At 43.2% G+C, this 12,160-nt stretch overlaps 1 long non-coding RNA gene across 1 annotated transcript; it reads left to right on the top strand.

Annotated features, from left to right (window-relative positions):
- Positions 1–2,247: 2,247 nt before the first annotated feature.
- LOC136794876 (uncharacterized) lies at positions 2,248–11,802 on the top strand. The gene is made up of 3 exons (XR_010842327.1): positions 2,248–2,545; positions 9,191–9,306; positions 10,348–11,802. It is a non-coding gene; the product is annotated as an uncharacterized lncRNA (long non-coding RNA).
- Positions 11,803–12,160: the final 358 nt, after the last annotated feature.

Genomic DNA, 12,160 nt, shown 5'->3' with positions numbered 1-12,160 from the left:
ACCTCCCAAAGGCCCCACCTCCAAACACCATCACATTGGGAGTTGGGGTTTCCAAACATGAATTTCAAGGGGGCACAAACGTTCAGTCCATAACCGTTGTAACAAAAGACATTCCAAGGGTTTCTGAACCAGGATAAAGGCCAGATATATATGTTTGTTATCTCACAACTCCACCGAGGAAACACAGATCAGTGGAACAGGATAGAAAGCCCAGAGGTAAACCCACACGCCTATGGTCAACTAATCTATGACAAAGGAGGCGAGGATATACAGTGGAGAAAAGACAGTCTCTTCGATAACTGGTGCTGGGAAAACTGGACAGCTCCATGTAAAAGAATGAAATTAGAACACTCCCGAACACCATCCACAAAAATAAACTCAAAATGGATTCGAGACCTAAATGTAAGACCGGACACTATAAAACTCTAAGAGGGAAACATAGGAAGAACACTCTTTGACATAAGTCATAGCAAGATCTTTTTTGATCTACCTCCTAGAGTAATGGAAATAAAAACAAAAATAAACAAATGGGACCTAAGGAAAATTCAAAGCTTTTGCACAGCACAGGAAACCATAAACAAGACAAAAATACAACCCTCGGAATGGGGGAAAATATTTGCAAACGAATCAACTGGCAAAGGAGTAATCTCCAAAATATATAAACAGCTCATGCAGCTCAATATTAAAAAAGCAAACAACCCAATCCAAAAATGGGCAGAAGACCTAAATAGACATTTCTCCAAAGAAGATATACAGATGGCCAAGAAGCACATGAAAAGCTGCTCCATATCACTAATTATTAGAGAAATGCACATCAAAACTACAATGAGCTATCACCTCACACCACTTAGAATGGGCCACATCAGAAAATCTACAAACAAGAAATGCTGGAGAGGGTGTGGAGAAAAGGGAACCCTCGTGCACTGTTGGTGGGAATGTAAACTGATACAGCCACTATGGAGAACACCATGGAGGTTCCTTAAAAACTAAAAATAGAACTACCATATGACCCAGCACTCCCACTACTGGGCATATACCCAGAGAAAACCATAATTCAAAAAGACACATGCACCCCAATGTTCATTGCAGCACTATTTACAATAGCCAGGTCATGGAAGCAACCTACATGCCCATCGAGAGACGAATGGCTAAAGAAGATGTGGTACCTATATACAATGGAATATTACTCAGCCATAGAAAGGAACGAAATTGGGTCATTGGTTGAGATGTGGATGGATCTAGAGACTGTCATACAAAATGAAGTAAGTCGGAAAGAGAAAAACAAATATCGTATATTAACGCATGTGTGTGGAACTTAGAAAAGTGGTACAGATGAACCGGTTTGCAGGGCAGAAGTTGAGACACAGATGGAGAGAACAAACGTATGGACAGCAAGGGGGGAAAGGCGTCGGGGGGGTGGGGGGGTGGTGTGATGAATTGGGCGATTGGGATTGACATGTATACACTGATGTGTATAAAATTGATGACTGATAAGAACCTGCTGTATAAAAAAATAAAATTAAATTTAAAAAAAGAAATAGGGAAAACCAATCTTTGGTGATAGTATTTAGGATTGTAGTTACGTATGAAAGACTTGTGAATGCAAGTGGGAAAGAAGAGGTGTTTTAGAGTGCTGGTAGTACCATAGTGAGTTCAATTTGTATAAAACTGTCAAGCTGTTCACTTAAGTTTGTGCACCTTTTGCTTGTATGTTGTGTGTCAATAAAAAGTTCACACACAAAAAATAATAATAAAATAAAATAATAATAAAATTTAAAAAAATAAATAAATAAATAGAAGAGAGCAACCAAACCAATAAACAAATCCACCGATGAGAACAAGCACTAAAATCTAAACTAAGATAAACATAAAATTCAGAAACAAATCAGCCACAGCCAGCAAACCCCAAGGCTATAGTTGCTCCCAAAGTCCACCACCTCAATTTGGGAACATTCATTGTCTACTCAGGAATTCCACAGATGCAGGGCACATCAAGTTGATTGTCGGGATTTAATCCACTGTTCCTGAGGCTGCACAGAAAAATGTCCCTTTCTTTTCTTTGTTCGCACAGCTCCTGGGGTTCAGTTTTGCTTTTGGTCCCGCCTCTGCACGTAGGTCGCCCTCGGGCGTCTGTTCCCCACTCAGACAGGAGGGGGTTAAAGCAGAAGCTGATTCGGGCTCTCCTGGTCTCTCGGGCCAGGGAGAGGGAGGGGTATGGTAGTCATAATTGGAAGGCGGGGCGAGCCTGCGGCGTCAGAGGCGGCGTGACGTTGCACCAGCCCGCGGCGCGCCGCGCGTTCTCCCGGGGAAGCTGTCGCGGGATCGCGGGGCCCCGGCGGTGGCGGGCTGCACAGGCTCCCGGGAGGGGGCGGTGTGGACAGTGACCTGGGCTCGCACACAGGCTCCTTGGTGGCTGCAGAGGCAGCCTTAGCGTCTCATGCCCTGCTCTGGGGTCCGCGCTGACAGCCGCGGCTCGCGTCCGTCTTTGGAGCTCCTTCGAGCGGCGCTCTGAATCCCCTCTCCTCGCGCACCAGGAAACAAAGAGGTAAGAGAAAGTCTCTTGCCTCTTCGGCAGCTCCAGACATTTTCCCAGGACTCCCTCCCGGCCAGCCGTGGCGCACTAGCTCCCCTCAGGCTGTGTCCGCTCTGCCAACCCCAGGCCTCTCCCTGGGATCCGACCGAAGCCCGAGCCTCGGCTCCCAGCCCCCCCCCGCCCCGCCCCGGCGGGTGAGCAGACGAGCCTCTCGGGCTGGTGAGTGCAGGTCGGCACCGATCCTCCGTGCGGGAATCTCTCCGCTTTGCCCTCCGCACCCTGTGGCTGCGCTCTCCTCCGCGGCTCCGAAGCTTCCCCCTCCGCCACCCGCAGTCTCCGCCCGCGAAGGGGCTTCTAGTGTGTGGGAACTTTCCTCCTTCCCGGCTCCCTCCCGCTGGTGCAGGTCCCGTCCCCGTTCTTTTGTCTCTGTTTTTTCTTTTTTCTTTTGTCCTACCCAGGTACGTGGGGAGTTTCTTGCCTTTGGGGAGGTCTGAGGTCTTCTGCCAGCGTTCGGTGGGTGTTCTGTAGGAGAAGTTCCACGTGTAGATGTATTTCTGATGTATCTGTGGGGAGGAAGGCGATCCCCGCGTCTTACTCCTCCATCTTGAAGGTCCCCTCACCACCTAGGTTTATAGTGTCACTAAACCTAAGTATCCTTAACGCAGTGGCCTGTAGGTTTTTGGTTACATATTCCTGAACATAATTTTGGAAATCTGTGTACCTCCTGGTAAAATTTTATGTTTACATCTAACTTTTAGCATGAGTTTAGTAGAGGCAAAGTATGTAATTTCTGGGATAATTATTGTACCTTTGCTTTAAATGTATTCCGTCAAGCCTCAGAGCTGAAAATTTAGCTCATTCATTTTTCAGATGTGTCATATACTCTAAATGACAGAACTCATCCTTATTTCAAATCAGTCATAATAGACTTTCTGTCAGAAAAACAAATCGATTCTTTTCCAATCTATTCACATTTCTATTTGAACAGAAACTGATTTCAAATTCTATTGACATACAGGTACTAATATTCACGGGTAGTTCTGAATACTCTGAGACGGATGGAGGTCGAGCCAGGCATGGGTAGATGAACGAGACACCCTGCCTTCCAGCCCTTGTAGCCTGGAAGAAATAAAGTACATACTCAATGCCTCACTATTTTTCACACAAACTCTCCTGGCTCAGTTTCTGGATTCTCCCACGAGCTGTTAAACACTCTCACTTTGTCCCTAGATTTGGCCCCAGAAGTTCTGACCCCAAAGAGCAATGCACCATTGCAGCAGTGTGACGGCTGGGTCTACAGTTTTTCTTTGGTTGAGCATGAGGGTGTCCTCAAGTAACCCAGTTTGATGACCACAGCTCGGAGGGCACGGACCACATTGTATGTCCTTAGTTCTTAGTGGATTGCTGTGGCTCCCTGGCTCTGGGGGGTAGAGTAGCCATGGGACCCTGCTTTCATTGTGCAGTTCCCAGTCCTTGCCTACAGAGAGGCTTCTGTTCTCTGCGGGGAAAGGAGCTCCTGCTCAAATGGTGGGCCCGCTCTGCTGACGCACAGGTAACGGGGCCAGTTATGAACAGCCCACCTGAGATGGGCTCAGGTCTGCTCCCTGGCTGCAGGTGGCACAGGTCACGATGGCTTTTAGAGCAAGAAGATGCACCTTTCCAGCTCTGCTGCTCTGCTGTCTGCAGGCATCCTAGTTATGACCTCCGCTCTAAGGTGTATTTCCTTACCTGTGAAATGGGACCCCAGGGTGGCCTGTGTTTACTGTAGTTTTCAGAAGTGAACAGGATGGTGTATCTGAAGATGTTTTGAAAACTGTAAAGCATGAAAGAAAAGCTAGCTATTACTTTTACAAGCCCTCTGAGAGTGAGTTGGATAAACCACTGGCCTCCTTGATCCTGTAATTTTCCCACCTATTAAGTGATAGCTTCAGGGATGTTGAGAACGTTCATGCTGTATTTTCCCTCCCCTCCCCCTCCCTCCCCCCTTTGTATTGGACCATAATGTGTCTTTTTCTCTTCAAGTGGAAATAAGATTTATTCATTTCACGTACAAGGAATCAAGAGTTTGCTGCAATAAGAAGGCAGTTACAATAAATCAAAAGCCACTGAGGATGTAACAGTTGGACTTTTTGAACTAAATGTTTAAATCCCCCTCGTATAGCTTCGACAAATTATGCCAAGTCAACAAGCATTTCAGAAGTGTGTAACATAAGTCTTTAAGAGAGCAAAAGAAGATGTGGCCTTTGTCTTTTAACAATAGAAAATCTAAAGGGAAGAAAAAATGTACACATGTCCAGATTAATTTCCACATTGAAGTGATAGCAGATACTAGGAGATGTTTTAATAGTAAATATCACCTTTTTCAGCTCTTAAAGAATTGCTATAGTAATTCACAACCACAAAAAGGGAGGGGAGGGCTTCCCCGGTGGCGCAGTGGTTGAGAATCCGCCTGCCGATGCAGGGGACACGGGTTCGTGCCCCGGTCTGGGAAGATCCCACATGCTGCGGAGCGGCTGGGCCCGTGAGCCATGGCCGCTGAGCCTGCGCGTCCGGAGCCTGTGCTCCGCAACGGGAGAGGCCACAACAGTGAGGCCCGCATACCACAAAAAAAAAAAAAAAGGGAGGGGAGAGAAGCTGCTGGAAATTGCTTTTTAAATAAATGTGTTCTCTTAGGTCATATTAATAGAAGTATTGGGACTAGACGAGAAAGGACATCCTAGGTAGGTTCCTACAAGTTCAGTCTTGGCAAGGGAACTACAGTTTAGCTCACATGGACTCTTAAACATCTGGATATATTGCCTAAAAATCCAGGTTTTCAGCTTGTCTTGAACAATCAGAGCAGCACGTCCGCATGTAAAAGCAGTGGGCGGAAGCTGGGCCGTGCTGCTCAGTGGTGACCACTGGGGATGCTGCAGGATCCAGCCGGGTTGGAGCCGCGGGGCCCCACGGGGGGCGGGGGCACTGGGGTGGGGTCCTTGGGGGTCGCATCCGTGCGGACCCCGCGTCCCCACACCCACAGGAGCGCGAGGGTGCGAGGAAGCCCAGGAATGAGGGCCGCCCGCCTGTCCGCATGACATCTAAGCCCACACCCTTAAAAAATTGTAGGACTAAGTTTAGGTCTGGAAAATGTCTCGAAAATGAATTGTATTGTTTAAAAACTGCTGAAAACTCTAAGAATATTCAGTCTGGCAACATTTTGCAAAACTGGAGGGATTTTTCTCATTTTCTAGAATAATGAAAAGCCAAAAGAATTCACTTTGCATCTAATTAATGGACCTGAGGTCAAAATGCTGCCTCTCTACTCTTAGAGCCAGAATATGGACTAGAAAACTAAAAAAGCCCTCGGGTTGCTGAGCAGTGGAGGAAAGGAGGACATTTGTCCTTAAGCGACTGGTGTGGAGTCCGCGTCACGCTGGGAGGGCTTGGTTTCTCTTCAAACAGGCTCTGTTATTTGGTTATCAGCTTTCCAGGTCATGGTGTCAGGAAGCCACCTGGAGACTCCGGCGAGGTGTGGAATCTGCTGTGAGCTGGAGGAGAGCCCCAGGGCTTATTTTCTTTTTCTTTTTTTTTTTAAAGAAGATGTTGGGGGTAGCAGTTTCTGTGTTGGGTCTTCGTTTCTGTGCAAGGGCTTTTTCTAGTTGTGGCAAAAGGGGGCCACTCTTCATCGCGGTGCACGGGCCTCTCACTATCGCGGCCTCTCTTGTTGCGGAGCACAGGCTCCAGACGCGCAGGCTCAGTAGTTGTGGCTCACGGGGCCTAGCTGCTCCGCGGCATGTGGGATCCTCCCAGACCACGGCTCGAACCCGTGTCCCCTGCATTAGCAGGCATATTCTCAACCACTGCGCCACCAGGGAAGCCCACTAATTAACTTTTGACAGGGGAGAAAAAGCAAGTTGATGGTGCTGGAAGACTTGGACATTCATATGCAAAAATAAACCTTGACTCACAGCTCACACCTTACAAAAATTAACTCAAAATGCATTAAATGTTAAAAGTATGGTCTAAATATGAAGCTTAAAGCTATAAAACTTCTAGAAGAAAAAATAAGAGAAAGTTTTTGTGACTTTGAGTTGGGAAAAGATTTCTTAGACGCAATACCCAAAATGTGATCTGTAAAAAGAAAAGAATGGATAATTTGGACTTCATCTAAATTTAAAACTTCTGCTTGGAAAAAGCCATTGAGGAGAATGAAAAGACAAGTCACAGGCTGGGAGACAGGACTGCAAACCAAATACTTGACAAAGGACTTACATCCACAATTTATAAACACTCTCAAATTTCAATGGTAAGAAAACAGCCAATCCAATAAAAAGTGGGCAGACGATTTGAAAGCTACCTCATCAAAGAAGATACATGCGTGTCAAAAAAGCACGTGAAAAAATGCTTCTCATTAGTAGCCATTAGTGAAATGTAGATGTACCCGTTAGAACAGCAAACAAACAAACAAAACCTGACTCGTAAAAAAAACAAACAAAACAAACAAACAAAACAAACAAAACCTGACTCATGAAATGGCGGCAGCAATGGAGAGCAAGCAGAAGTCTCACATGTGGCTGGTGAGAATGTAGCGGTGGTGTAGCCATTTTGGAAAACCATTTGCCAGTTTCGTTCTTTTTTTAAAAAATTGAAATATAGTTGATTTACAATGTTGCATTACTTTCAGCTGTACAAAACAGTCATTCGATATTTTTATAGCTTATACTCCATTTAAAGTCATTACATATAAACTATTGGTTATATTCCCAGTGCTGTGCATTATATCCTTGTACCTTATTTATTTTATAGCTAGTAGTTTGCACTTCTTAATCCCCTTCCCCTAACTTGCCCCTCCCCCCAGCCCTCTCCCCTTTGGTAACCACTAGTTTGCTCTCTTGTATCAATGAGTCTGTTTCTGTTTTGTTATATTCACTCACTCGTTTTATTATTTAGATTTCACATATAAGTGAAAACATACAAAAATTGTCTTTCTCTGTCTGACTCACTTCACTAGGGTATGACATTTGACAATTTCTTATGAAGTTAAACATAACACATAGGACCCAGCAATTCCACCTCTACGTATCAATATTTACCTAAGAGAAGTTTAAACTTATGTTCACAATAAAACCTGTCTGAGAATGTCTACAGCAACTTTACTCATTGTCACCAAAACTGGAAATAGATGAAGGAATAGCTAGTTGTGATGTATCCATACGGTGGAATGTTACTCAGAGATGAGAAGGAACACATTCCTTATACCTGCCAGGAAGCTCAAATGTATCAATTGTGCCAAGTGAAAGGAGCCATATTCAAAAGGTTACTACTGTGATTGACTACACAGAGACAGCAAGAGAGAAGGGCCAGAATAGGCAAATGTAGATAGCAAGTAGGTCAGTGATTGCCTAGGGATGGGGTGGGGTTCGGGGGAGTGGGGAGTGACCGCTGGGTGCAATAGGGTTTCTTTGGGGCTGATGGAAAGTGTTCTAATGTTGACTGCGGTCATGGTTGTGCAACTCTGTGAATATGCTAAAAACCAGTGACTTGTACACTTTAAATGAGTAAATTGGGTAGTATGTATATCTCAATAGAGCTGAATAGAAACTTAAAAAATGAGAATGAGAAAAGTGAATTTGAATTACTTAAAAACCCTACCTGCCACAATTAACATTTTCTGAACTAGATTATGGCTGGGGTGGGGTCAGTCCTCACATCAGTATGTGGAAGTTTAATTCCCGTCCAACCAGTCAGTGCAGCAGGAAAACTCATTGACCGAGCAGACCGTATCAGCACTCAAAAACAAGGTACTCACAGGGTTGCCAGGTAAAATAAAGGATGTTCAGTGAAATTTGAGTTTCAGGCAAACAGCAAACCATATTTTAGTATATGTCCCAGATATTGTATGGGACGTAACTGTACTAAAAAATTATTCATCGTTTACGCAAAGTTAAAACTTAACTGGGAATCTTGGGTTTCTACTTGCTAAGTCCTGCAACCGTGGGTACATTCACTAGTTCAAATCCTACCATCTTAGAAAAGGCACTGGCGATCTGATATTCATCACGTCTGTGTCTTTTTAATGTTGTACTGTGATATCCAGATGGAATTTAAGGAAGTGATTTGCATTTTCTTTATTTCTTATGTATCAGATACATTTTGCTTCTAAAATGAAGTAACCTGAAGGGATAATATTTGATGAGTATATTTTATATTTCTTTGATTAAAATGAAAGCTCAATAAATGTGCAGAATGGCTGTTATGAATACAACTTGTTAGTACATTTATGACATTGCTGGTCATTCTGCTTTTGTTTTTGGGTGAATTGGGCTTGTTTATCACATGAGTTGTTGAAATATGGGGATCCATGTGTCTCCTTAGCTAATAAACACAGTACACATCATATTTCCATGTCTAAATCAATTGCTCCAGATTTCCATTTTTTATTGTAATATCAGTTCCAGAAATGTTGGGAAGCCACACAGAGCAAGAATGGTTTTCTCAGAGTGACAAAATTTCAGTGGTAGTGAAAGCTGAAAGTCATACTTTTCTTATCAGTTTCCTGGTATGCATTTTACCTTATTTGTAAGTTGCCCAGTAATAGTTCCCCAACAACATTAAAATCTAAATGGTGTTTTGAATTGTGTGATTTTTTTAATTTTAAAAATTATTTTATAATTTCAGGAGCCTCTGTTCTTGAAGCTGGGACCTCAGAAAGTTACAAAAATAATAAAGCAAAACTCTACTGGCATGGGATTGGGTTCTTAAATTATGAAATGCCTCCAGATATCATTCTCCAGGTAAAAGCTAGATTTAAAATAACTTGTTTATATTTTAGGATTCTGTTCCTATTACTGATCATGAAAAATATTAATGTCTGAAATGGAAATAATTCTGAACTTGTCAGGGAAACAAACTGTCCTCTTTCATTTTCACAGTCATCAAACTATGTGAAATATTTCCTACTTATGGGTAATGAACTATGATTCATTCATTAATTAATAATTATTTATTATTCAAAGATCAGTGGACTAGAGTATGTACTTCTCAACTAAAATATACACATTCCATATCTTTTCTTTAAGCTGATTCTGTGGTCTTCCTTTTCCATTGAAAACTTCAGTCACTCAACAAACACTTGTTGAAGATGCATGACCCCTAAGTGCAAGTACTGTGCTATGTGCTGTTCAGGCCACGACATTTTTATAAAGTCCATTTATAATAGGAGAAATTTCCAAGTAAGATTTTCACTATCATTTCAGTTCAATTCAAAAGGCACTAGACACCAACTGACAGTACAGCTACACACCTGAATTTATTTCCAGTTTAGAAATACCTTCAGGGGCAAATGTATAGATCTCACTCCAGAGTACAGTCTAGATCTAGAAAATGGTAGACATCATCTTTCTTCCTTACCACCAGTACAGCCAGCTTCGCTATCACCACCATTATCATCACCACTACTACCATCACCACCACCATCACCATCATCAGCTGCCATCACTGTCACCACAGCGACTGCCACCACCCTCTTCATCACCACCACCAGCACCGTCTTCACCAGTGCCTTCACCACTCATACCAACTAGCTGCCTGTAGTGACTTACAGTCTAGTTAGAGCAATAAAAGAAAACATACTCACACAATAAAAGGCTCTGATTGACATCAGCACAACCAAAACTATGGGTATCCTGGAAGCTTTCCCGTTTGATACATCCCACACAGCGCCTTCATATTATAGGCGTAAGCAAGTTCTTTGGTCAAGAGTGATTAGCTGGCCAACATTGTAGGAGTGGATTTATATAAGCGGATAAAAGATTAATGCAGTGCTTTCTTTGCAGCCGGATGTCCACCCTGGGAAGTGCTGGGCCTTTCCAGGTTCCCAGGGTCACGCCCTAATCAAGCTTGCCAGGAAGATCGTACCAACTGCTGTTACCGTGGAGCACATCTCAGAGAAGCTGTCGCGCTCAGGAAACATCTCCAGCGCACCCAAGGAATTTTCTGTCTATGTGAGAAGCTGTCTAAATCTTCATCCAGAAGGGTGATTGGCTAGGAATTGGGAGCTCGGATCTCATCTGAACTGTGCAGCTAACCGTTTGTATCACTGTGAGAAAATCACTTACTTCGTGGATCTCTGTTTTGTGATCTACAAAGTAAGAGGGTTGGACCAGATGATTACTATTACTTAATTCTATTCTTTACTTTTATCAAAGTTATACGTGTACAATTTAAAAAGAAACATTTCCATGTTTATAATGAAACATGATTCTCCCTTGCCCCACTTCTCCCACCCCAATTTGTACTCTCTGGAAGCTTCCACTTGCAACAGTTTTAGCTGCTTATGTCATTACTGCCTTCATATTTGCGTTTACTGTCATTCCTTGATTTTTCGGGTTTGATTGTTATCTACTGACTTCCTCTAATGGAAAATGGAGATTAGTTCTCTTCCATTCCTCTCCCATTCTCCCAAAATGTTTATGTCTTAACTTTAAAAAAACCAAACAGGTTTATTGAGATATAATTCACACTCTGGCGATTCAGTCATGCAAAGTGTACACTTAGTGGCTTTTGGTATATTCACAGAGTTGTGTAACCATCAACATGATCAATTTTAGAATATTTTTACTATTCTCCAAAGAAAGCCTGCACCTCTTAGCTGTCACTTCCCATCCCCCACCTCGCTCCCGCAGCCACTGACAACCACTAATCGACTTTGTACCTGTAGGTTTCCCTATTTTGGATATTTTGGATAAAATGGAATCCTATAATACGTGGTCTTTTGCTTATTTTATTTTTAATTAATTAATTTATTTATTTTTGGCTGCGTTGGGTCTCCGTTGCTACACGCAGGCTTTCTCTAGTTGCAGCGAGTGGGGGCTACTCTTTGTTGTGGTGCGTGGGATCTAGGCACGAAGGCCTCAGCAGTTGTGGCTTGCGGGCTCTAGAGCGCAGGCTCAGTAATTGTGGCGCACGGGCCCAGTTGCTCTGCGGCATGTGGGATCTTCCTAGACCAGGGCTCGAACCCGTGTCCCCTGCAATGGCAGGCGGATTCCTAACCACTGCGCCACCAGGGAAGTCCTGGTCTTTTGTGAATGGCTTCTTTCACTCAGCATAATATTTCCAAGGTTCATGTATGCTATAATGTATCAGTACTTCATACTTTTAATTGCTGGATAATATTTTCTTATCTGGATAGACCCTTTTTATTGATCCATTCATCAGTTGTTGCACATTTAAATGGTTCCCACCCATGTAAGTATTATGAATAAAGCTGCTGTGAGGAGCTGCGTACAAGGTTTTCTGTGGAACTCAGTCTTCATTTCTCTTGGGTTTGTGCCGCAGAGCGGAATTTCTAGGTCACATGATGAATCTGTTTCATGTGTGAGACGCTGCCAGATGGCTTATCTCAGTTTCAATCTACAGCCAACGTTCTCATTGTGACTCTGTGAACAGTATTTTTTTAGTTGAATCATACAATGCACTGGAATACTATTTTTTTTACATGAAAAATTTGATGTTCTTGAGGATAATTGCCTCATTTTAATTTAATTTGCTTAGTTATCTATATTTCTATAAGCATGGGAATGTCACAATGGGCACTATCACAATGAGCACTGTCACCATGAGCACTGTGACCATAGTCACTGTCACCAT

This window comes from Kogia breviceps, chromosome 9 (assembly GCF_026419965.1).
Source record: "Kogia breviceps isolate mKogBre1 chromosome 9, mKogBre1 haplotype 1, whole genome shotgun sequence".
In the NCBI taxonomy this organism is placed as follows: Eukaryota; Metazoa; Chordata; class Mammalia; order Artiodactyla; family Physeteridae; genus Kogia; species Kogia breviceps.
Note: the sequence above shows the minus strand (reverse complement) of the source record. Positions and strands in the feature narration are given on the sequence as shown.